The following is a 27482-nucleotide window of genomic DNA, read 5'->3' as shown; positions in this document are numbered from 1 at the left end:
GCCTGAGTTAATGTCTGTGAAACGCCCACCGTGATCCACAAGCACCTGGAGAACCATTGAGAAATACTCCTTCCGATTAATATACTCGGTGGCGAGGTGGTCTGGTGTCAGAATTGGAATACGCATGCCATCTATCGTCCCCTCCATAGTTAGGGAAGCCCATTTGTGCAAAGCCATCCACAATGTCACACATGTTGCCCAGAGTCACGTTTTTCGGAACAGGATGTGATTAATGGCCCTGCACACTTCCATCAACACAAGTCCAACGGTCGACTTTCCCACTCCAAACTGGTTAGCAACCGATCCATAGCAGTCTGAAGTAGTCAGCTTCCACAGTGCAATCGCCACGCGCTTCTCCAACAGCATGGCAACTCATTCTTGTGTCCTTGTGCCGCAGGGCGGGGGCAAGCTCATCACACAGTCCCATGAATGTGGCTTTCCTCATCCGAAAGTTCTGCAGCCACTGCTCATCATCCCAGACATGCATGACGATGTGATCTCACCACTCAGTGCTTATTTCCTGAGCCCAAAAGCAGCGTTCCACTGTGGTCAGCACATTGTGTCATAGCTACAACGTGTGGCAAGATCAATGCTGAACTCCTCTTGCCTTTGTAGTTTAAGGAATAACTCCACTGCCACTCGTGACGTGTTAGTCAGAGCAAGCAGCATACTGGTCAACAGTACGGGATCCATTCCTGCAGACTGAAGAGTCAGAGTGCATAGTACACAAACCATTGAAAGATGGTGCAGAATGCGGACGGAAGCACAGGGATTGCTGGGATGCGAAGCAATGCATCACGGGGCATTGGGACAGGACACAGGATGCCCCCAACCCCCTCTGCCTTCCCACAACTCTTAGCAGCAGAAGAGATGGAGATGCTCTGTGAGATAGGTGCCCAGAGTGCACCACTGCAAATACCGCTGCAAGTGCCTCAAGTGTGAACATGCTATTGCACGGCAGCTGACAGTGTGAACACACAACAGCTGTTTTCCTTCAGTGCGCTCTGAGCGGTGCAGTAACTGCTGGCTCTGTAACTCGCCAGTGTAGACATACCCTAAGAGAACAAAGTAATTGGGGCCAGGTAAAGATATGTTGCATTTTTTAATTTATGCCCTTTAGGTGAAATCCTGGTCTTATTAAAGTCAATGACAAAGCACCTTTAGTTTGTGCTTCATCTTGAGAATATTACAATTAGCCCTCTAAGCACCTAAGAACGCACAGTGCGCATTCAAGAAGGACACATTTCATTATGCTGGGGAAGACTATTCTAATTAGCCCAGATTTTTTATCTTCAGTGGGAGTTAGATTAAGTCCTTTGTGAACCCGGCAATCCCCTGAGGGCTCAGTGATAACATTTCCAGCATTAATGGCAGAATACAGGTTTACAAAACCACGATACTCACGAAAGACAATTTCCTAGTAAAGTATGTAATCTGACTTTTGCAAAACAGCCTAATCACTAATTACATTTTACAGCCAACCGGAAAAAAGCAGCCTAAGTTTCAGAACATCCTTTAAAAAGAAATCCCCCTACGTTCTAAACAAAGAGTCTTTCCTCTTCCAGGAATGAGCCTTACTTGGTAGCTATCAGTTCAATTTGCATTTCTCCAGAAACAGGATGGAATGGGAATGTGCACGTTTGACTGTAGCTGATGATCTCACAGGAACTAACCTGTGAAATGCAGCCATAAGCACAACAGCAGCAAAGAAGTGAAATCTCTTGCCTGGTTGACTTTGACATAAAGAAAAGCAAATTGTCAGAAGAGGGCAGCCATTTTTAAAGGCAATCTCTCAAGCTTCCTACGGACCAGGGCTTTCACTTTAAATACAAGTGAGAGAAGTGACTGTTTGTGATGGGGTTTGGATCTCTGTTGACAGCAATTTATGGCCCAATACCTGTCAATCCATTTGAGAGTGGAACTGGTGAAGGAGGACCCGAGTCCCCTTCCAGAAAGGAGACTGACAGAAGAAACACCTGCTTTTGGGATCCTATGTTCACTTTATTGCTTGTGGCTAAAACTGTGTAAAACTCAGGGTTTTTTGCACTTCAGCCATGCTACAGGGTAGACCCAAATGAACTGAAACATTCCGGGTGCATCTACACTGCGATAAAAGACCCACAGCATGGCTGTGGCTGTCTCAGGCTCCTGGGGCTCAGGCTATGGGGCTAGATAATTGCAGTGTAGATGTTCAGGCTCAGGCTCTGAGGCTCACTCCCCTTGCAGCGTCTTAGAGCCCAGGCACCATCCCAAGCCTGAATGGTTACAAAGCAGTTTTTAGCCTTACAGCCCAAGCCCCCATGAGCCTGAGTCAGCTGTGCTAGCCACAGCCATGCGACAGGTTTTTATCACTGTGTACACATACCCTGAATGTTTCAGTTCATTTGGGCCTACCCTGCAGAGTGGCAGACCTGGGCTCTGAGACTCAGTGCCGCAGGTTGTTTTTAATCACAGTGTAGATCAGGGGTCGGCAACCTCTGGAACACGGCTCGCCAGGGTAAGCACCCTGGTGGGCTGGGCCAGTTTGTTTACCTGCTGCGTTGGCAGGTTCGGCCGATCGCGGCTCCCACTGGCCGCGGTTCGCCATCCCAGGCCAATGCAGGAGGCGGGAAGCTGTGGCCAGCACATCCCTCACCTGCATCGCTTCCCGCCGCCCCGATTGGCCTGGGACAGCAAACCGCGGCCAGTGGGAGCCGCTGTCCGCTGAACCTGCCGATGCAGCAGGTAAACAAACTGCCCCGGCCTGCCAGGGTGATTACCCTGGCGAGCCACGTGCCAAAGGTTGACGATCCCTGGTGTAGATATACCCTTAAAGTCAACCTCAGCTGAAACTAGTGATTTTCACCTGGGTTTCCAATGAAACCACATAAAAAGTGCACATTAGAGTTTGACTGTCAGAGCCCTTACTGAAGTGCACAGTGGGGTAAGTATGATCCCCGCCCCCCCATATTTTGACTGGTTGTGGTGGGGAGAATGAGGGCAACACACTTTATATACCCTGTAGTGAGGAAGTGCAAGTGAGCAGGGAGGTGTGGAGAGTGAGAAGGGATCTGACTCTGTCCACCCTTGCTCCCATCCTGCTGACTACAGTAACTGGCTAGGTGCACAGGAAGGATGTCTCTCCTCTAAATGAAGTGAAATAACTTATTCCTTCCCAGGGCAAGTAGGAAGCAGGAGAAGAATTGTGATTCTCAGATGAGTTAGCATTCATCCTTTTGATCTGTTCCTAGGGTGAAGCAATGGCAATAAGCTGTACTTGACTCAGGACACACTGTGAAGTTACAATCTAGACAGAGGAGCCTTTATTTTTGCATTTTAAAGAAGTAGTCAGAGAGAATCCTTACACCAGTTGGTAGCATAACACGAGGAGTATGTTTCTTTGTGAGTTTGAGGAAAGGCTGAAAACTTGATAGCATCCAGACTCAAAGAATACTGATGGAAAAAGAAAATAGCATTGGTGGGGAAATAAAAAAAAGAGGATGGCTCCAGCCAGCCCTACAGCAGTTTGACCCCAAGATAGCCCTAGAAGCAGTTCCAGAGCCACCAATGCAGCTGTTGGTGGAGTCTTCGATAGCCAGATGTTGTTGCTGAAAATTGCATTCATCTGTGTAACTTATAGTCCTGACCCTGTTTAACCAAGGGAGCTGGTTCTGTTGCTAAAATAGGTAAAAGAGAACCAAGCAGAATGTCAAACTATGGAACGATATGATATTTTACTACCAAGAATGTACTGTCTGGACATATAGATCTGCCCATTTATTTTGTAACAGCAACTTTCTAAAAAGCATTACGAGTGGTGTGCTACACAACCAGCCAATCTTATCCCCAAAACAATGGGCAGCATTGGTATCTTTTCACATCTTCTAAGCATTATGCTAATTTAAAGACCTGCCCCTTTAAAATTCCCTGTCCTGTAGGAAATTACTTGCCCTGCAGGGTGAGTTCTGTAGGAGAACAGTAAAAATGTTTCGGTATAAAAATATACACTCAGTTTCTGCAGGATAAGAGAAATTTTAAAGGGCTGGGAATATACTTGCTCCGAAGCCACCCACAGGATAAGTGACAAAATTAAATACATCTGTCCTGTTACAGTACATTATGTCATGTCAACTGACATGATCCAGTGCATTACTGAGTGTGCAAGCCTCTCAGAAATTTAAAAGAAGCTATTGACTGCACAATTACTTATAGTATTATTTTTATTTTTGGCATATGAATGTACTGATTTGTGAAATGGGCAAATAACTGCCTCTAGAGTGCTGAGTATTTTTTCTTCTTGTTGTGCATAAAATAAAGTTTTATTACTGGTTGTCTTGACCCCAGGTTTCCTGCAACCCAGTCTTGGTTACTTGCTACTACCACCGAGATTCGTATTTGGAAATTTTACCTCAGGGCACCCCCTTCTCTGCTCTCTTGTTAAAATGACCCTGGCCCCAGGAGTGGGCGTCCTCTGATAGGTATGGTAAGTGATTTCGATGGATGCTCCAGAAGACCCTATTCATCACAGCTCCATTCTGAGTTGAATTAACTAACTTGTAATTTATTTTTGAAAATTAAAAGCTATGACTGAACCCCATTACCAATCATCTGATCACTGTCCTTATTTACTGCCTCAGTTCAGTCTTCCTTTTCATAAGCCCCAGAGTCTGATGTTCTCCTATCTGGTCTCATGCCACCCTTTCTGCAGCCCAGGCTTCTATCACCCCTGATGGCAGGGCCGGCTCCAGACCCCAGCGCGCCAAGCGCGCGCTTGGGGCGGCATTTTGCCGGTAGGGCGGCAGCCTGCTCCGGCGGACCTTCCGCAGTCATGCCTGCGGGAGGTCCACCGGAGCCGCGGGACCAGCGGAACCTCCGCAGTCATGCCTGCAAGAGGTCCCCCGGAGCCACGGGACCGGTGACCGCCAGAGTGCGCCCCGCAGCGCACCGCCCTGCTTGGGGCGGCGGGATTCCTAGAGCCGCCCCTGCCTGATGGATGAGTCTCTGGAGAGATCTTTCTTAGCAATTTCAGCCAATCCCGGCCAAACCAACTCCAACTGGCAAGTCTCCCGATGCCCTCCCCCAAGGGTCTTCCTCTCACTACTGATTTTCAAATAAACATTCCAGGGTGGCTCTTAGCAACCCAGTGGGCTCTCACAGAGTCCTTAGGTTTCAAACCTCAATCTCACTTCTACCCATATCCACCTCCCTCAGACCTAACATAACAGAGACACAACACATACCCTAAGGTTCTCCACACGGGGACTTAGTTTTCAATGCTTTGCATATGTTAATAGGCACTTGAAGTTACAGTGGTTTGTAGCACTAGCACTACCCCCTCTTATTCAATTCCGAACCAATACCTCAGAATACTGGTAGGGAAGTGGTGCCTCTAATGTATGCTGTCTTTTGGGTGGGCCATAAAAATGAGACCCCGACTACTTGCTAGCATTAAAAAATCAGTAGTAAATTTTACTAATAGGATTGTTAATCCAGTGTCCCCTCTGATTTCCAACACAGGTAATTATAATCTATGAAAACTCCCCACCCTGTTTCAGTTAGATAAGGCAGCATTCTTCAATTCCTGTTTTAAGCTGTCGGATAGCATTGTTGTGAGCTGTTAATAAATAATAGCTCTTATACAGCACTTATCAGTATATCTGAAAGTACTTTACAAAGGCAGGTAGAATCATCATCCCCCATTTCACACATGGGGAAACAGAGGCACAGAATGTTGAAATAACTTTTCTAAGATCATTCTGCAGCCTACTAGCAGAGCCGGGAATAAAACATAGTTCTCCTGAATCCCAGTTCATTGCTCTGTCCTCGAGGCATGTTAAACATTTGCTATCTTCCACCTCAGCAGTGGCAGTACTGTGGTGATGGCCAAAGTGATTCCCATATAGCATCTACATTTTATAGTTTTTAACAGCATTTGTAAAGTACCAGAAGATTCATTTCGATGAAGGATGATAACATCAAGAGAATCTTTTAAGGAGCAATATGGCAAAGAATCAGATTTGCATTTTCTAATTACTTAGAGAAAACGTTTTCCATTATCTAGGACATCTGATAAAATGAAGTGTTAAGTAAAGAGAAGAGGAATGGCAAGTAGGAGAAAGAAGAAAATTGTTCTATGTTACGAAAAATTACCTTCTCTCATTGCATAATGCAGATATTCTTCCCAAGAAACCTCTTTTTTGACTGACTGTATCTAGTAATTATTAGCAGTAAACATGTCACCAGTTGTTCATCGAGAGAACAAACAATAAACAATGAATCATCCAGCCTAAAAAGAACTTTCAGTTGACTCTGTAGTTGGTTCCAAGAGCTAATTCTGGTTTGCTACCAATATATTTTCCACATTTTGAAAATATACCATAGATGAAATATGTACTGCTCGCGATGTCTTTGAAACTCAACAAGCTCTGTCTAAATCAAATGGCCAGGGGTAAGGCTTGGAACAGGAAAGGTGGGTTTTCTAGAGACAATGTTACAATATTGTTTTAAAAAGAGAACAGTGATAGCTCTGTATTTTTTCCTAGACTCTGCTTACCTTGCAGAATCCTGTATGACAATTAGGACTGAGTCTGTGAAATTACCTGTCCTGTCCATATGAGATTTCCTCTACATATCTGAGCTGAACAACAGGCCAGGGGACACCAGCCGTTATAGGAACCCACAATTACATAGGTCTAAACATGTACAGGACTGTTAAAATTGCATTTGAAAAGTAATCTATTGAAAATGGTGTATTACTGGATTTAAAAAGTAATCATTTAGTACTGTGGGACTCTATGGCAGCAAGGGGATTGAAGTTGGTGGAAGTTCATGGTGCTAAACACCCATCAACAGTGGGCAGATAGAATTGAATCCTAATAGACTAGTAATTACTTTTCATCATGTGTTCAAGCAGAACTGTAGCTGTTTTGGGCAGCTATATTTCTACTTGGGGTAGAAATGGCAAGATTGCTTAGGCCAGCAGCTTAATCCATGTTAATGGACAGTAACCAGATTTCTTCTCAAGACAAAAAATTTATTTTATAAAATTATTGTAGCCACTTATTTTAATATATGTTCTCTTGGGCATGAAGCAAACACCCAGATACCTTCCAACTTTTGGGCAGCATGAGAAGTCATACACAGTTCTAGTTCTATTTCATAGCTGATCCTTCTTTATGTAATAGACCAGCTTTAAAACACTGGATATGAGCATTCTCATCATGGGTGTCATTTTAGGAAGGGATGGGGGGCAGCAGAGAGCCATACTTCCCCAACTTTCATCTGGGACAAAAGGCAAACAACATGTCCCATCCCACCCTCTCCTCCACACACAACTTCCAGCCCCCATCTGCGGGGGAGTGGAGGAGACAACAGAATGAGCAGGAAATGGTGTATATGTACTGTGTGGCCCACGTACTTGCTGCATGAGTGCTACCTACTGAACTTACATTTCTATAAGGGTGTTAGAATATAATAGCAACTGCTCTCTATCTCTCCCCATCATGCTGAGTTGTGCCTTACTGAACTCACATTTTTATAATGTAAGATATAAGTAATATTATTCAGAATTTCCTCTCTTCTTTTGTTCCTTGCTCAGCATAGGGATTGCCATGGTTTTCTTTGTCTGTTTTCTTCTTACTTCACATGTTTAATTATTTTCAGAAATAAAAAAAATAAAACAGTAACATGGGAGAGGGAATCCAATGGAGCTACTATAGTACAATGAATATATGTATGAATGAGGTAAGAAGGAAGGAAAGCAAAATAAATTCACAAGCAACCATGGAACCTATTGAGGGGGGGTGGAAAGTACTTGTTACAAAGAGAAGCAGTGATGTTCATCAAGTATCCTGACTGATTCCTTATTCTTTAGTTCATAATCTAAGAAGGGAAACCAGACCATCTGGAAGTCACTTGAGTGCTTAAAAATTATTTTCAATAATAAAAGTATCCTTCTAAACATGTCTCTGTCAAAGAAAATCACTACACTATCGTGTTCTAATGATACATCATTCCTATTATTTTAAGTAGTTCTAATGCTTGTTGGAAGGAGTGTGGAAGAAAAGGTACATTTTTGCACAGCTGGCAAGAATGTCAGAAGGTGGCAGAATTCTGGTTTATCTTAGATTTCATTTTTGAACTTACAGAAGCCAAATAGCCCTGAGACCTTTTGCTGATACTTTTAGATTATACTAAGAAAGGAACCTACCAGCTGAAAAATGCAGGCCTTTTTCTCATCTTGCTGCTGTCAGGATATAGGGGCAGTCCAAATTTCATTCTCTCTCTCTCTAGGTACTTATACAGTCTTCCATCACCATACTATTCTGCCATCTTCAGACATTTCTGTCAGATGTGCTAAAAGCTATGTCTTCCTCCAACCTCCACTATGCATCTGAACTACTTATAAAAATTGCTAATTACATAAAAGATATGGTTGCCTAGCTCAACCACTTAGCTCTTTGGTGAATGGACTCTGATTTTGTTTTGCCTAATGCAATGGGGCCTTGGTCTACGACTGGGGCTCCCAGGCACTACAATAATGCAAATAAATAAATAAAAGAATAAACACAAGTGTCTAGCTAGAAGCAGGACTCTTTGGTGAAATCCTATGGCCTATGTTATACAGCTCAGACTAGAGGATCATAAAGGTCCTTTCTGATCTTAAAAATTTTTTTTTCAATCACTGAAAAATAATAATATGTGAGGGAGAAAGGGAGGACATCATCTTTGATGTAGGCCTCCAGATGGCTATCTGACCAGCTGCTGTACAAAATCGAGGGACATGCTCTTTGTCTGGTCCTCAGGGGCAGAGAGTGACTTTGTTCTTGCTGATTTTATTTATTTTAGCTTTTTTATGGCAGTACAGGGGTGAGGCTTTATTAAAAGGTGTTTTACATCTTGACCATAAGGCTTTCAGGGTTGGCTCCTTTTACTCCTCTGATGGTTAGAAACCTTCCTCAAATTTCAAGCCTAAACTTGTTGATGGCCAGTTTATATCCTTTTGTACCTGTGCCAACATTGGCCCTTAATATAAATAACTTCTCTTTCGCCATGATATTTAGCCCTCTGGTGTATTTATATGTAACGCTTCTGCCAGTCAGCATTGGCAGCAACAAGGGCCAGGTTCAGTATCTAGGGGTTCCTTTTCAACAATACAACATACAACTGGATCAAGCCCCCACCCAGTGACCTGCGACAATTACATACCACCTCCTGGGCACCTCTAAGAGGCAATACTTCCCCTCTCACAAGCACAGAGTCTGAGTGTAGCAAAGAACTTTTAATAAAAGAGGGAAGTAACCCAACATTAATTTGGGAAAATGTCACAAACAGGATTCACAAACATAAACCATGAGCAAAAGACCCAACCCCAAATAAGTTGGGCAGTGTCCTTTCCCCCTCAGGTTCTTAAGTCCAGCAACCAAAAGTTCCTTTAATGTTCCTGTTCCTTCTCTGCACCCCACTCACAGCTGTTGTCCATGGTCTATGCAGACCCAGAGTTCAGAGGTGCATCTGCAGAGTTCACCTCCCACCCTGGGTAGAGGGCGGGGTAAGAAGGCACCTTACTCATTCTGCTGCCCAAGCACTTGCTTGCCACTCCTCTCTGCCAGCCACCCTGCTGGCTGATTGATGATCCACCAGGATGTCTTCAGGTCCCACCACTTAACACAGCTCTCAGTGATTTCAGTGGTTAGTGGGAGAGTCTCACTGATGGTGCACACTGGGCAGTCTCTTGCATCAGAGCAGGTCTTGTCCCAAAGCAGGTCTAATGCTTAGACCTATCAGTAATTTCAGCTCTGCAGTGTGTAACAAGACTCTCAGTTGAGTCTAAATTAGCTTTTTTATTACACAGTGGAAAGAGGAAGGGTCAAATGGTGTCTAAGACCCTTAAGCAGGGCTCACACCACCAAGTACGGTGATACGTCCTCAGCTTATAGCAAAAATTCTTGTTGTCAGTCCCTAAGTGCATGACCTTACACTTTGCACTATTAAATTTAATCACATTTCTATTATTCCAGTATTCAAGGTCATCCAAATCTTCTTATATCACATTCTGGTCCTCCCCTCTATTGGCAATAGCTCCCAATTTTGTGTCATCCACAAATATTATTAGCACATTAGCACATTGTGCCAAGATCATTAACGTAAATATTAAATAAATTTGCCCCCCAAGACTGATCCTTGAGGAACTCCACAAGTAACATCCCTCCAGCCCGACAGTTCACCTTTCAGTATGACCCTGTTGTAGTCTCCCCTTTAACCAGTTCCTTATCCAATTTAGCAAATAATTTTCCATATGAAACCATATCAAATGTTTTACTGAAATCCAACTAGATTATCTCAATTGCATTTGCTTTGTCTAGAAAATTGATTATCTTCTCAAAGACAGAGATCAGGTTGGTCTGGCACAATCTACCTTTTGTGAAACTGTGCTGTATTTTATTCCATCACTATGGGTTTAGCTCATTTCCTACACAGAGCATTTCCAGAGCATGGGCAGATTGAATAATGTTCAGATCCGCATCCAGATCAAGGCAAACTAACAACTGGGATCTGGGTTCAAGTTTGACAGCTTGACAATCTTGGGGGCAGATTTATTGGGAGATATCTGCCAAGTGGGACTGAAATTTCATGAGGACAGATGTAGCCCTGAGATTCTGGGATCATTCAAAACAGAACTGGAAAACAGGACCCTGCTGATTTTGGATCCAGTCTGGAACCAGTGTCAGTTCATTTATTGTACTCCACTACAAAATGGTATACATAAAACAACAACAACAATGTATCACACCATATATATATATATATATATATACACTAAGGATGCTAGGTATCTCAAAACAGTCTTAATATTTGGATATCACTTCTACTAATTTTTGAAGCGAGAAAAACCTTGAAGGCTAGTTAGTTCACCTGAAAGCAACCTAGAAGAGGATACTTTATTATGTGATAGCTTCAATAGCACTGATACACTTTGAATAAACCCTGACGCAATTAAAACACATCTAATTTTCATTTGTTGTATTGCAAACCATCTCCACATCAAAATGTATAAATTAGTCTTCCAGAAGATTATGCTTTTATGGCAAAGAGGAGCTGTTTTTCCATCTTTTTCAGACTGTAAGTGTACTTCTCAGGCCTCCCCTCTCCTCCCCTGCCCCTAGTACTTTTTGTACTCTTGAAAAAAATGATGAGCAACCCTTTGCACTGAAAATCCTGCACAATGTTGAAATGCAAAACAAGAGAACTTTTCTCTCAACAAATATAAACACATTCCACTTGAAGGTACAATTATAAAATAGCAAAGATATGATTAACGAATTCCACAGGGATTCATTACAAGCTTTCATTTCTGGTAAACTAATAAATGTTTCCAGCTCATTTAAAAAAAATCCCAACATTAAAGAAAATATTACTGGTTGGGTCTCTGATAGGATATCACCAGAGAGGCAAACTATCATCTATGCCAGATATGCAAGCCAATATAGCAGAGAAACCCATCAAGTATATCAAGTCCAGGCAAAAATATAACAAGTAAAAAAAGAAAATCACTTGAACTACAGCAAACCAATGGTACACCCATAAATATAACTGCTGTGCTACAAGCCAAGGCAAAAACCTCAAACACATTTTCAGAGATCTACTATTAAGACAAAAAAATAAAGAAATTTAACAATAAATCAAAAATCTTTTTACAGAACCTTAATGAAGGGGGGAAAAAAAAAAGAAAGAAAGAACAGACGAGCACAGTAAAAAGTCTCAGCAAAAACAACGAGGAGTCCTTGTGGCACCAAAGTCTGATGAGGTAACACTGTAATTTAAAAAAATTGGCAAAATCATCCCTGGTGCAATTCAATATATAGTAAAAACAATATCCAGTGTATATATCTAATCAATCTTTAAGAGAATATTAACCATACTTCGTGGTGGCGGGGGGGGGGGGGGGGAAGAGAGAGAGATTGAACCTTGCTTAGGACAAAAAAGTCTTGCACCTGTCCAGGACACTTGAATTTGTCCATTACACTCTGACGCTGTGTTTCAGTATGTGACAGGATAAGTAAGTATTTTGTTGGTTGAGAATTTCCATAACTATTTAGAAAAGGGAAACAATTCCACTCATACTACATGAATCTGTAATTGTTGATGTAATGGGAATATATTGCAATCACGGATACTTTATATGCAGGTATAGAATAAGTAGGTTTCAGTAATTTAACTAATTTAATGCACAGGTCTTAATCTCAAAGAAAACACAAACTAGCATTTCAGGGAATGCATTTGAAACTCCTGCGATATGTTAAGTTATGAGTGTCCAAAAAGTTGCTTTTGAAATTAATGCCTACTAGATTATGATTATTTTTTTCTCCTATTTACATTAATGGAGCAGGACTGAACCTTTAAGATTAAAAGACAAAAATCAAAGGGTTCCCAGAGCAGCAGGAAAGCAACTTTTTCCACAGGTTTATTTTCAAATAAGTCAGAAGTCTGGAGGCCACTGGCGGAGTGTTTATATTTGGGGGGATTTTTTGTCTGACCATTCTAAGAGGAAAATTATATCAAGTTCACCAGGATGAACACAAGGCCATTCAGTGACATTATTGAAGTCAACTCTCTGCTGTTAGTATAGGGAAGGAGAGTTGGGCTATCAGAGGGTCACTCTGGGTAACTTAATACCAATTCGAGAGGACTTGGGCAATGGAGGATGCTTAAAACTACTTCACCCTCATTGCAGATGATGGGTGGGGCCATGGAATGCTGCCTTTGGATGATCTTGCCACCAGTGGGGGAGGATTCATAGATTTTAAGGACAGAAGGGACCATTTTTGTCTGATCTCCTGTATAACACAGGCCAAAGAATTCCACGCAAAACAGAGTCACAGAAAAACAAAGAGACTTGCCCAAAGTTGAACAGTCGATTAGTCGTCCAGCCAAGACTAGGTCACAGGTCTTATGCGTTCTAGTGCACTAGACTATGTAGTTGTTACATCTGATAAAATGTCTTGTGTTGGGCTAGACATTAATTCTGGTTCCTAACTTTAAGCACCCAAGTGTGAAAATGTTAGTCAATGTTGATTAATTTAGGGATATTTAGATATGAGATTTTGGTATGGTTCCATTGCTGTTTATGAAAATTGACCTACATTCCAGTGGCCTAGTGCTCCTGGGTCAGCTGACAAGTGTGTGTGAAGACAGGAAAAAATCCATCTCCATCTTTCAAGGATTCATTATTTATACACAAGAAAACAAATTTTTGTAAGTTAAGGAAATACCATTCACCGTGTCATGTCTCAATTTACTTTTGCCTCAAGATGTAAGAAAATAAATATTCCTTAAAAAGTAAATGATACAACACACTCTTATGGCCATCCTGAAAAACATGCTGATAGATGGAACTTTAATCAGTCTACTCAAAGACCAACCCATAGTAACTACAATGACTGCAATTCCAGCTATGAGCGTTTTTTCTTTAGGACATTCTCCACTGTTTTCATATCTATTTGCTTAACAGACACATCTCTCATTTCACTTCCTGGAACATATCTGATAGATTGATGTACACTTTCATAGAGAGAAACTGTGCTTTTCTCCTGTTGACTCAATCTCTGATGAAAAACAATATGAAGGAGCAGCTATGCCACATGACACCAGTGAAGGATATGGCCCAAATTGAAGACCATTTTAAAGATGATTGTTTGCTGTTGCTTTCAAGAAGGGAGGGAGGAGACTGACAACATGTACCGAAAACCACCCACGACAAGGTTTTTGCCCCATCAGGCATTGGGAGCTTAACCCAGAATTCCAATGGGCAGCAAAAGCAATATTCCTATTGATATTACTGCTTCCTGTGTGCTCCGCAATATCTGTGAGAATAAGGGGGAAGACATTTATGGTGGGGTGGGAGGTTGTGGCAGATCGTCTGGTGAGCAATTTTGAACAGCCAGACACTAGGGCAATTAGAAGAGCACACCGAGGCGTGCTACGCATCCGAGAGGCTTTGAAAAACAGTTTCATGACTGACCAGGCTACAGTGTGACAGTTGTGTGTGTTTGTCCTTGATGCAAAGCCACCCCCTTTGGTGAATGTACTTCCTTGTAAGCCAATCCCTTTCCCCTCTTCGACCACAGCTGGCACAGGAAATAAAGTCCCCATTGTTCTGAATCCATTCATTCTTTATTTATTTTAAAAAACCTTGAGATCACTGACAATGCTGACTAGTAAAAGGAAGCTTGGGTGTACAAAGGGTTTGATAATGAGGTGGGGTGGGGGAGGAGGGAAGGACAAGGCCACTTTGCTTATTGTAGCCACACTACAAATCAAAGCTGTTTGAATGACAGCCTTCTGCTGCTTGGTCTATCCCCTGGAATTGAGTGGCAGGGTGCCCGGAGCCTCCCCCCGCGTTTTTGGGCCTCTGGGTGAGGAGGATATGGAACTTGTCGAGGAGGGCAGGCGGTTACACAATGGCTGCAGCAGGGTTCTGTAGTCTAGTTGCCTTTCCTGCAGCTCCACCAGATGCCTCATCAGGTCCGTTTGCTCCCCCATTAGCCTCAGCATCTCCTCCTGCATGTTCTGATCACGTTCACTGTATGCTTTCCTGGCCTCTGCCACCGAATGCCTCCATGCAGTCAGCTGTGCCCTATCAATGCAGGAGGACTGCATGAGCTCTGAAAACATGTCATCACGAGTGCATTTTTTTTGCCTTCTAATCTGCAATAACCTCAGGGACGGAGTTGATGTAGGGAGCATAGAAGCATATGCAGCTGCAGGGGGGGAAAAAGGGAGAGTAGAATTTTAAGAAGATAAGTTTCTGAGAACAAAAGGGAGACTCTTTCACAGTGAATCAAGCAATTCACAGCAGACAGCACATGAGTTTTAGGTACAAGGTCTCATTTTGCCTTTTATATTGAGCGCCTGCCAGGATGGTGACACATCACACATGGCTGGACAACAGAATTTGGTTTGCAGGTAGCCATGGTAAGCCAAAATAGCAATCAATGTCGGTTGTGTTTGCCATTTAAAAGGAGGGGCTGCAGTTTTGGGGTGGATGTGCAGCACACACACCTCTCCACCCCCCAGCATGGCTATTCTCTGGGTTGATCCCTTTTAGCCAAGTGCAAACAGCCCAGCATGCACGGGCTCTAACTTGTTGGGGATCACCAAACAGAGGGGATTGTGCCCTTACAAAACTTCCCCTATTTCAACCGGGTGACCATGAATGATATCGCTCTCCTGAGGCTGACACAGAAAGATAGGGACCGAATGTTGCATGAATGCGACCAAAACTCAGGACCATTCGCTGCCATGCTTTGTGCTGCAATAATTCCAGACTACTTGCTACTGGCTTGGCATGGTAAAGTGTCCTACCATGAAGGACAAAATAAGGCAGCCCTCCCCAGAAATCTTCTGCAAAGGCTTTCTGAGTACCTCCAGGAGAGCTTTATGGAGATGTTCCTGGAGGATTTCCACACCATCCACAGACACGTAAACAGACTTTTCCATTAGCTGTACTGGCCACGAATACATCTTAATTATTCAGGGCAAATCAAACATTAAACACAATTGCTTTTAACCCCTGTAGTGTCGTTACAAATGTGCACTCACCAGAGGTGCCTTCTCCACCATCAGAGTCCGGGAACAATAGGCTCTGGGAGGGTATTGGCTCCAGGGTGAGGAAAAGGTCCTGGTTGCTGGGGAGAATGGATTCTCTGCTTGCCTGCTGCGCATTCTCCTCATCATCATCCACAAAATCCTCATCCGTGATGCCTGAGGCTGCCACTTTGCATGAAGATGAACTCATCTGCAAATTTGACACCATCAGCTCAGGATTAAACAAAGACTATGAATGGCTAGCCAACTACAAAAGCAGTTTCTCCTCCCTTGGTGTTTACACCTCAACTGCTAGAAGAGGGACTCATCCTCCCTGATTGAACTAATCTCGTTATCTCCAGCCTGATTCTTGCTTGCATATATATACCTGCCTCTGGAAATTTCCACTACATGCATCCGACGAAGTGGGTATTCACCCACGAAAGCTCATGCTCCAATACGTCTGTTAGTCTATAAGGTGCCACAGGACTCTTTGCTGCTTTTGCATAAGAGTGTCGATCCAAAAACAGAGGAAATTAGATTGCACCTGAGAGCTAAAGGAGCTTTAGCAATTCAAAAACAGCTCTATAAATCCGGGGTCAGCAACCTCTGGCACGCAGCTCACCAGGGTAAGCACCCTGGCGGACTGGGCCAGTTTGTTTACCTGCTGCTTCGGCAGGTTCAGCCGATCGCGGCTCCTGCTGGCCGTGGTTTGCTGCCCCAGGCCAATGGGGGTGGCGGGAAGTGTGGGCCGAGGGATATGCTGGCCGCAGCTTCCCGCTGCCCCCATTGGCCTGGAGTGGCGAACCGCAGCCAGTGGGAGCCGTGATCGGCTGAACCTGTGGACGTAGCAGGTAAACAAACTGGTCCGGCCTGTGAGGGTGCTTACCCTGGCGACCTGCGTGCCAGAGGTTGCCAACCCCTGGTATAAATCAAGGCAGATGCAAGGATTCCACAGGGAACTATTGTAGGATTTATGAGAATAAAGTGATAGGATTAATGACTGATTTAATGCAAATGAGGACATGAACAGGTGTATTTATAACAAATTTAAGATGTCTGATAGAAGGATGAAAGCTAGAAAAAAAATACAATAGTTCCCTGGACTGGTAATGAAGATAGATTTGAAAAGCAATCCAATGTTCTGGGACATCTTCTTAGCTGTTGAGATGACTAAAGATGTGTGTTTATGCTAGAATAGAAGCCATAAGCAAACAATGTTATACAGAGTGTGGACAAGAATGCAGACTACCCCATCTATATCTGAGACAGATAGTTCCTGTGTGCAGTGTAGCTGTAGCTGTGTTGGTCCCAAGATACAGTATTAGAGATATAAGGTGGGTGAGGTAATATCTTTTATTGGATCAACTTCCGTTGTTGAGAGAGACAAGCTTTTGAACCACACAGAGCTCTTCTTCAGGTCTTCTTCTTCGAAAGCTTGCTTCACTCACCAACAGAAATTGGTTCACTAAAAGATATTTCCTTAACCACTTTGTCTGACAGATAATCCCCATCCTTCCTGGCAGTAACCAGGCTACATCAAAACCAGCTACTATAATCTACAGCATATTGCAGCTGCATGAACAACTTTTGACCTAAGAGATAGATTAAGGGTCAAATGCACAGTCTTGCATTGCCAGCAGACATGGGCTAGATGACCGAGTAGATCTCTCCTGTCTTTAACATTTGTGATAATTATAATAGTTAATATTAATAAAGTTACATAAATGCAGCAAACTTGGTGTGGTCCAGTGGGGAAAAAAAAAAGACAAATTCTGAGGCCTGGTCTACACTAGGACTTTAATTCGAATTTAGCAGCGTTAATTCGAACTAACCGCTCAACCGTCCACACCAGGAAGCCATTTAATTCGAACTAGAGGGCTCTTTAGTTCGAATTTGGTACTCCACCCCGGCAGGTGGAGTAACGCTAAATTCGACATGGCTAGTTCGAATTAGGCTAGGTGTGGATGGAAATCGAACTTAGTAGCTCCGGGAGCTATCCCACAGTGCACCACTCTGTTGACGCTCTGGACAGCAGCCCGAGCTTGGATTCTCTGCCCAGCCACAGAGGAAATGACCCGCGAAAATTTGAATTCATTTTCCTGTCTGGGCGGTTTGAATCTGACGTTCTGGTTGCACATCGGGGCGAGCTCCGCAGCACCGGCAGCAATGCAGAGCTCTCCAGCAGAGGAGTTCATGTAATCTCTGAATAGAAAGAGGGACCCGGCATAGACTGACCGGGAACTCTTCGATCTGATCGGTGTGTGGGGCGAGGAGTCTGTGCTTTCGGAGCTGCGCTCCAACGAACGGAATGCAAAGACCTACGAGAAGGTCTCCAAAGCCATGATCCAGACAGAGGATACAGCCGGGATGCAACGCAGCGCCGCGTGAAAATCAAGGACCCCAGACAAGCCTACCAAAAAATCAAAGCGGCCAACGGACGCTACGGAGCCTGCCACCACTGCCCCACCAGTGACCATGGACTCTGATGATGGGACAGTGTCGACGGACAGTTCCTCGACGATGTTCACGGACGGGGAAGATGAGGAAGGGTTTGTGGAGGACGAGGCAGGCGATAGCGCTTACAACGCTGGTTTCCCCGACAGCCAGGATCTATTCATCACCGTCACGGAGATCCCCTACCAACCCTCCCCGGCCAGGAACCCGGATCCTGAATCAGGGGTAGGATCTGTCGGTAAGTGCTTTAACCATGTTAACTTTTATTCTTAATATAACAGGAATCTGAAGTGTGTGAAAAGGAGGTCTCTGTATATATGGTGATAGAACAGAAATCCTCCTGGGAGAACGCCACGAAGCTCTCCTGCCGTTAATCGATAAGCATCAGCAGGAGGTTCCTGGGGAGAGCTGCCTTATTGGGTGCTCCGTGGTAGCACACTTTTCCGCGCGAGGCTTTCACGCGGTATTCAGGGAGCACTGCCTCCCAGAGCACGGCTGCATAGGTCCGTGGTTCGTGCTAGATTTCACGCAGCATGCGCTCTCTATCTCCTTCAGTGCCCGTCCTCACGGTGATCTCGCTCGGAGACTCCTGCATCTAAGTAGGGGAAGAAATGTTACGTTACGCCTGGTCCAAAGTATTTTTAATAAATAAACGGACAGACGGCATAGCACAGACTCAGCACGCAGCTGCGTGACGAGCGTAACGGAAAGCCAAAGAATCAAATGGACGCTCATGGAGGGAGGGGGGAACGAGGACGCAAGGTATCCCACAGTTCCTGCTGTCTCCGAAAAGCATTTGCATTCTTGGCTGATCTCCAAATGCTTCTAGGGTCAAACACAGTGTCCGCGGTGGGTCGGGGCATAGCTCGGCAATTTACGCAGCCCCCCGACCCCCAGAAGTTAAAGGGAAAACAATCCTCTGTTGACTCTTTTACATGTCACCGTATCTGTACTGAATGCTGCAGATAGACGCGATGGTGCAGCACTCAACACCAACATCCTTGCTCCCCCCACGCTATGGATGGCTGATGGTACAATAAGATGGAAATCCATCCTCATCATCAGCCTATTGGCACATGGGGCAGTGCAAAAGGACTGGTAACCATAACGACCGTACCAACTTGCTTGGAACAGGTCGGTCAAGGCCGCCTGTTGCTAATTTTTCATGGTAGATGGTGCAGTATGGCTGGTAACCGTCCTCATCATTGCAACAGGGAGCTGAGCTCCATCTGCCCCCACCCTTCATTGTAAAGAAAAGATTCAATTGCCCCTGGACTAGCAGAGGGATGAGTGGCTCCCTCCTCCACACCCCTTAATGTCATCTCTGGACTATCATTGCAGCTGGAGGCTTCCTTCCACTCATTTCTCACAAACGATTACCTGTGTCTTATTCATGCATTCTATATTACTTCATCACACAAGTGGGGGGACAATGGTATTGGAACCCAGGAAGGCTGGGGGAAGAACGGAATGAACAGCTGGGGTTGTTTCAGGAGCACACCCTGTGAATAGCGTTCAGCTCAAAATTTATGCAGGATTGGACAGAGAGCAGCTGTGGTCTCTGGTTGTATGATACAGTGGTTCTCTAGTACACTTGCCCATAATCTAGGCAGGACTGATTCTATTTTTAGATACCCAAAAAGGAGGGATTGACTCGGGGAGTCATTCCCAAATTTTGCTTTTGCGCCCCTGGCTGATCGACCAGGGGCACTTATGACAGCACCAAATGGCGCAGTGCAAAAGGACAGGTAACCATGACCATCTTATTACCGTCTTCTTACCAGTTCATGGTATGGTAGACGGTGCAGTATGCCTGGTAACCATCGCTGCTGTCATGCAAAAGCATAAGCATGCTGCTGTGTAGCGCTGCTGGTCCGCCTCTGTCAGCGGCATCCAGTACACATACGGTGACATATACAAAAGGCAAAATAGGGTCCATTGTTGCCACGCTATGGCGTGTGCCAGGGCATTTCATGAAAACGTGCTCGAAATGATTGTCTGCCATTGCTTTCCCGGAGGAAGGAATGACTGGCGACATGTACCCAGAATCCACCGCGCAAATGATTTGTGCAACAGCAGGCACAGGGGTCTCAACAAAAAATTCACAGAGACAGCCTAGACTCAGTTAATTGTTCGCAAAAAAGTATCATTGCAAGGAATTAACTAACTGTTTCCCATCTCACAGCTTCCACTGTCTCCAGACCTGCCACAGCATCCACCTCGCAGAGGCTGGCGAAGATTAGGCGGCGAAAGAAAAAGACAAGGGACACGATTTTCGATGAATGTGTGGGCTGCTACCTAGCCGAGGTGGACCAGCAGAGGCAGTGGAGGGAGAAAGTCTCTCTGTACCAGCGCTCACACAGCGAATGGGAGGAGAGGTGGCGTGAGGAACACAAGCAGGCGACTCAAGCAATGCTTGTACTACTGAGGGAGCAAACGGACACGCTCCGGCGACTTGTGTATGTTCTGCAGGACCGCTGCAGGACAGAGCCCCCGGCAGTATCTCTGCAACTGCCCTCCCCCGCCACAAAGTCACATTCCCCCCTCACCTCAAATAACCAGGAGGATGCCCGCCCTGGGCCGTGAATACTGTCACTGCACCCCAGCAGAGTGCTCAAGTAACCAAAAGCTCTCCTACCCTACATTTGCATAAGTCCTTCCCTTCCGGACTCAAACAAGTCCCAATCCCAGTCCCATCCCATAACTGTGTACTTAAGTAATAAAAATACTTTGCTGTTAAGTACTGTTTCCGTCATGTTTCTTCACTGAAGACTGTGTTTGAATGGGGTGCGTGGGGAAGTGCGTTGCTAATTGCATAGGACAGGCACCTTTCGCAGGGTACAGACACGGGGGCCGGATCAGCAGCGGGTAACACACACAGTGCAGTCAGCAGGCACCGTGGTCGGTATGGGAGGTGGTTTCCAGGTTCTGTGTGGGCGGTGGGGATGTGACTTTTTAGCGGGGGAGGGCAGGTACAGATCTTATACAGCGGTCCTTGTCGTGGACCGCTGAGTCACGCAGCAGAGGAATCTGTATCCGTCCTCCTCCGCCACAAGGCCACATAGCCCCCCGCACACAGAATCCCAAAAAGGAGGGATGGCAGGCTCCGTTGAAACAAGCAGTCCGGCAATGCGGACCGCTGTAGGAGCAGGAGCCTGTCATTCCTTGAGTTTAGAGGCGGTCTTTACATCAGCGCACACCCTACCCACCGCAGTCTGCGTTCCAGTTTCGACCCTTTAACGAAAAGTCATGAATAAAGAAACCTCTCCTCAGTAACAGTGTGACATGTATTTTATTTTTACACGTGTCTTGGAAGTGGAGGAAACGGGGAGAACGGGGTATTTAACCGAAGAGGAGAGTCAACAGTAACTGGGTAAAGAAACAGGGGCAGGTTCAGCTTCTCTGTAAAGAAACTGAACAGTCACAGGTCACGCTGCTCGCTGGTATTTAAAGAGTTCCTTGTCGCTGTCCCAGGCGCCTGTATAGGGCTTCATGAGCAAGTGCATTAGCGGGCAGGCTGGGTCACCGAGGATCACTATAGGCAAATGTACATCCACAACAGTTATTTCGTGGTACGGGAAGAAACTACCTTCCAGCAGGCGTCTGAGCAGCCCACAGTTCCTGAGAACACACGCAACAGGAACCTTGCCCGGCCATACGACGTTCATGTTGGTAAAACGTCCCCTATGGTCCCCCAGTGCTTGCAGAACCATTGAAAAGTAGCCCAATTTCTCAGCAGCTGAATGTGGAAGAGGTGGACGATAAAGTGCGAGGAGGAGAAAACGGCGAGGATCGCAGCGGGCTCCATGCTTGCAGTGCTGTGGCGTCCACGCTGTCACTGACCAGAAAAGTGCACGAACAGATTGCCCGCAGGCGCTTTCAGGGAGGGAGGGAGTGAGGGCGTGATTGACGGTTCAATGACGACAGTTACCCAAAACCACCCTCGACACATTTTTTCCCCCAGCAGGCATTGGGGGCTCTACCCAGCATTCCAATGGGCAGCGGGGACTGCGGGAACTGTGGGATAGCTTCCCACAGTGCACCGCTTCGAAAGTCGACGCCGGCCCCGTTAATGTGGACTCAGAAGTTCGAATTAGTGTATTTAGTATGGATACACAAATTCGACTTCATAAGGTCGAATCCACAAATTCGAATTAAGTAGATTCGAAATAGTCCTGTAGTGTAGACAAGGCCTGAGTTAGATCCTTTACCCTTTTTAAGTGCACTTCATGTTACTCCAGCAGCTGTGGAGTCCCCCTGGAGCACAAAGGATCTTCTCAAGGCTGCTGCTTCTGTTTGTTTTTGATCCAGTTGTAGTCAAGATCTACTGAGTGTCCAGCCACTGGCCTCATCCTCTGCCAAAGACATATGAAACTAATTAAATAGTGAGGCTGACTTTCTACCTGCAAATGTAAAGACAAATTACCTGGGGCTTCAAAACAAGTGATCCTATCTAATTAGTCAATCATGGGTTTTTTAAAGTCATCTCATGCCTCCGTATCTAAGGGCTAAATTACTATTAAAACAATGCTTTTAAAAATGATAAAGATTGGTCACTTAAGCACCTGCCTAACTTTAGGCCATTACATGGAAGTCACATGCTTAAGTACCTTGCTTGATTGGGGCCTTACTCACTCTGAGCCTCTCTTTTATGAGTAATAAGATTGGGGAGTATAGCAGCTCCTTAGACACAAGGAAAAATTAGGGTGACTATCAAGAAAATATGTTTATGGAAAGAGAAATCAGGGTCCCCAGAGACCCCCATTACACAAGAAACTTTAACATACCACAAAAGGAAAAATCCCTTTTTGACATGTGGGTAGACAAAATGGCTGAATAGATCTTTTTCATCTCTAATGTTACTAATTCTGTGCCCTCCTTAGCAAGCGGTATTTCTAGGAATGGCATTGCAGCTCTACTACTGTAATGACATTTCCAGATGCATTCTCTTCTGGAGGGGTACTTTTCAGGAATGACATCTGAGAACATGACAGCACCCACCATGGAGGCAAAAGCAGGCATATCAAATGACCCCAAACTGCTAGTCAACAGCTAAGCAGTTGCCCTAGGGTTCACAGGTGTCCAAATATTTACAGGATTAAGTGCATCTATTGTCTGAAACCATCAGAGCACTGCAATAGGAGTGATTAGATATGCAGATCACACTTGCACATTTTAAAGAAAGGTTCCTAACCAATTGTTTTGACTGGGCAGAACCTTGTTATGACCAGGATCACCCTTTGCTTCCTGAAGTGAGTGCACTCTGATTACAGGCCTGAGTAAATACTAACCAAGCTCTTCTATGGTTCTTTTCATCTGTAGATCTCAAAGAGCTTTACAAAGGAATGTAAGTATCATTATCCACAGCAGGGAACGTGACTTGCCCAAGGTGATCAGCAGGCCTGTGGTAGAGGTGGGAATACAATCCAGTTCTCCCAAATCCCAGTGCAGTGGGCTATGCATTAGGTACTAAATCCAAAAAGGTACTTTGGTGTTGAATCACCTAATCCCTGGGAATCCTGCCATCTAGTGGAATTTTCAGCTCCGAGGAGAGATTAATAAAACTGGGCCTTTTCAGTTTGGAAAAGAGACGACTAAGGGGGGATATGATAGAGGTCTATATAATCATGTGGAGAAAGTAAACAAGGAAGTGTTATTTACTCCTTCTCATACACAAGAACTAGAGGTCACCAAATGAAATGAATAGGCAACAGGTTTAAAACAAACAAAAGGAAGTATTTTTTCACACAACACACAGTCAACTTGTGGAACTCTTTGCCAGAAGATATTGTGAATGCCAAGACTATAACAGGGTTAAAAAAAGAACTAGATAACTTCATAGAGCATAAGTCCAGCAATGGCTATTAGCCAGGATGTGCAGGGATGGTGTCCCTAGCCTCTGTTTGCCAGAAACTGGGAATGGGTGACAGCGGATGGATCACTTGAGCCATACCTGTTCTGCTCATTCCTTTTGAAGCACCTGGCACTGGCCACTGTCAGAAGACAGGATACTGGGCTAGACTGACCTTTGGTCTGACCCAGTATGGCCATTCTTATGAGTTAGGCACTAGCTGTGGAGTGTTTCTGAGTGAGTCTCATTGGTGCCTAACTACTGGATTTAGGAACCTAAGTACTTGTGTGAATCTAGTCCTAGGTCACATATACTTCAATATGATTCTAGTTTATGGTATGGAATATCGAAAGCAGCTGACTATAGGCTGCTACTTGAGATTTTAGGAGGGATTTTAATGAAGTAGTGCAGCAAACAGATGCTATGGTGAAGTCATCCATATAAATCCGGAGGGAGAGAAAGAGTTAGAGAAAGAACAAACAGGTTTGGGCATTCCAAATGCAAGGGGAATGGAAGGAGAAAGAGGAGAGAAGGAAAAAGAGGAGCTGAAAGTCACAGGCCTGGATGGGAGGCAGAATAGTTATGTTACCTATCTATCCATCCACCACCATAGTACCTGAGCACTCTGAGCACAGACTTAAGGTAGGGAAGAGGCTTTGGGAAGAGTGAGGGCAAGGTCCATTTTGGCCATGTGGAGTCTGAGATGCTGTTCTTCTATTAACCCCTTTACAGTTCCCTCTCCAGGCCAGAGCAGGTTTCTGGAGAATAGCCAGATGTTCAATTACCAATGTAAACAGGAGAGTAAATATGGCAATCTCAGCTAATCCAAAGGAAGACAAAATTTGTGATTCATCCTAATAATTACAGTGTCTTGGAAAATATTTTGAAAAGAAATATATTCAGCACTTTGGAAATAAATATACTGCATGCATTTTCATTTTTTAAGCTGCCATGGAATGCTAATGGTGACAAAATATTTGTGTTATACAGCCAATACGTGAATAGAAATATTTTCTTAGTGACTTTATACAGTTTTATGGTGTTTGAGACCTTTTACGTGAAATTAAATATATGTTTAGCTCCGGTCTTCAGAAATCCTAATAAAAAGTGTTTTCTGAAATGGAAAAATCAAAACACACTAATTCTAAAAGATCATTTTGACACGTAAACGTTGCTGAATAAGCACATTTTGCACTCTACTGATGTTGAAACGTGAAATATAGTAAAGCACATGTAAGTTCAAAAGAATTTTGCTTACCCAGTCAAGGCTAGAAGCCTTCTGGTGAATTTAGAATTCCTTTTCACGAAACATTTACATATAAAGATACAATTTTACGCCAATATAATAATGATACTGTGATGATAAAAAAAAACGCTAAAAAGATGTTGGCTAAAAACAACAACCGCTCACTTGGTCCCTTTCCTCTTAATGTATCCCAAAGCACTTTACAAAGGTAGGACCCAATCCTACAAACACTTTCACATGGGTGTAATTTTGCTCATGTGATTATTCCCATTTAATTTAATGGGACTACTCACACAGGTAAAATTGCATACATGTGTAAGTATTGGCAGGATCAAGAACTTCTAGCAGAGACTCTACACAGGTGTAGGGGGGAATGGGACATTAACTGTTAAGTAGACTAGAGATCACTTCAGCCCAGCTCCTCAAAGGCACATAAGCACCTATCTCCCATTGATTTCAATTTTTTACAACTAAGCCCAATTTCCTGCCCACACACAATTTTTCACCTGCAACTAACTACAGGCACAATTCTGGACTCTCAGATAATTGCCAGTGCAAATATTAGCTTTTAGTCATCTAGCCAATCAGGGAGTGAGATATTTAAATACCATCATTTACACCCAGTTATTGAGCCTGCAAAATTAAAGGTACAAAATTGGAAACCAGTCTGATGACCCTTTTTTAAAATTATCCCTTAATGACCAAAAACAGTCAGTGCTTTACTTTTTAAATTATATGCAAAACCAACACATTATCATAGATCTCTTTGTTACACTATTGCTGCTTCACATTTGTGCTGTATGCTACCTGGGTTTGTTGGTGTGATTGTTTGAGTCAGTTCTCACTGAGGTCAGAATTTTTAAGAGCAATGTATTGATTTTACAATGTAGTGGACATTTGATTTGAAGAGGTTCACATATTTTGACAAAAATAAATGCACTTTATGTTGGCGTTTTAGAAAGATTTGAAAATCTCAAGCCCTTGCACGTGTCATTAGTGTCCTTGTGTGATTATCTGGGAGCTATGGAGAATTTCCTCCTCCTGATTCTTTGTGGGGGTTGCAGCCCTTCTGATTAATTTTGTGGTTCATCACTTTGGCTGGGAGTTATACTCTGAGCAGTGGAAAAAAGTGTTCAGATATCTAGTAAAGGCCTCTGACAGAAAACTAGTGTGTATATGTGGGAGGGCCAGGTGGAGGAATCCTTCTCAAATCGCCAGCTTTAATAAGTGTCTGCCAAACACACAAGGTAATTGACATGGTGAGTTTTCCATCTCGAAGGCTCAACTGGTCAGGACAGAACAGCAGCAGTCCACAGATATGGAGAAGCAATAATACACCATATAAGGCTTGAAACAGAATATATGCCTGATAATTATGAATAAGAGACAATGGGTCTTTTAGATATTGCCCATCCACTCTGGGGAGCTCTACAGTCAAAGTGTAAAATTATATAAAACACATTTTAAAAAACTAAATTCAGTGCGTGAATAGGCTGGTTTGATAGCCTGAGGTGATTTTATACCACACCAATACATCACCTACCTCTGCGTCGTACTGACTAATGTCTATGGATCACATACCGGTATTACCATTTGAAATATCTGTATTCTCATACCTCAGGTAACTCCTGACTTAAGGAAAGATTATATATACAAGATGAAGGTTCTTTTATCAGCCTGTTTCCATTTTATGTCCTTTGGGCTTCTAGGAGCTCTGCTTGTGGAACAAGTGTAAGTTACTGGAAACGGGCGAACAATCTACTCAGATAAATTCATGAGGCAGAAAAGATAGAAGTATTCAACAAATATTCCTGTCCTGTATTTGGGAAGGATCAGGATGATGTATTCATATCTTACAGTGATAATTAAATACTTTCTACCCCATCAGTCATCTGAGAGGATGTTATGTAACAACTATTAAAGTTACACATTTTTAATCTCCAGAAGTGGATAACTTACACTCAAGAGTATTAAAAGAACTGGCAGAGGAGCATTCTGCCCTATTAACATGTTTTTTAATAAATCTCAGAACTCTAGTGAATTTCCAGCTAACACTGTGTCAATAGTTAAAAAGGAAAAACAGTCTGACTAGGATAACTATAGGCCAATTAGCTTGACACCGATCATGGAAAGGCTAATATTGGATACAATCAGTAAAGAATTTAAAGGCTGATAGCATAATTCAGGCAAGTCAAGAATGGTTTTACGGAAAATAGGTCTTGTCAAACAAACTTGATAATGTTTTTTGATGAGATCACAAGTTTGGTTGATACAGGTAACTGTGGTGACATAGACTTTTGTAAGGCATTTGATGTTGTATTGCACGACATTTTGATAAAAAATGAACACTATACAAGATCATTA

The 27482-nt window shown here is 43.9% G+C and overlaps 1 protein-coding gene across 1 annotated transcript in view; it reads right to left on the bottom strand.

Moving 5' to 3' along the window:
- Positions 1-14639: 14639 nt before the first annotated feature.
- Positions 14640-27482, bottom strand: part of KLF12 (Kruppel like factor 12) — a 422474-nt gene continuing 409631 nt past the window's right edge. The window contains exons 8-9 of the transcript XR_006578411.1: positions 15580-15775; positions 14640-14738 (exon numbers count right to left, since the gene is read on the bottom strand). The gene's annotated coding sequence lies outside the window, so the exon portion shown is untranslated. The remainder of the gene's footprint in view (positions 14739-15579; positions 15776-27482) is intronic.

This window comes from Mauremys mutica, chromosome 1 (assembly GCF_020497125.1).
Source record: "Mauremys mutica isolate MM-2020 ecotype Southern chromosome 1, ASM2049712v1, whole genome shotgun sequence".
Classification (NCBI taxonomy): domain Eukaryota; kingdom Metazoa; phylum Chordata; order Testudines; family Geoemydidae; genus Mauremys; species Mauremys mutica.
Note: the sequence above shows the minus strand (reverse complement) of the source record. Positions and strands in the feature narration are given on the sequence as shown.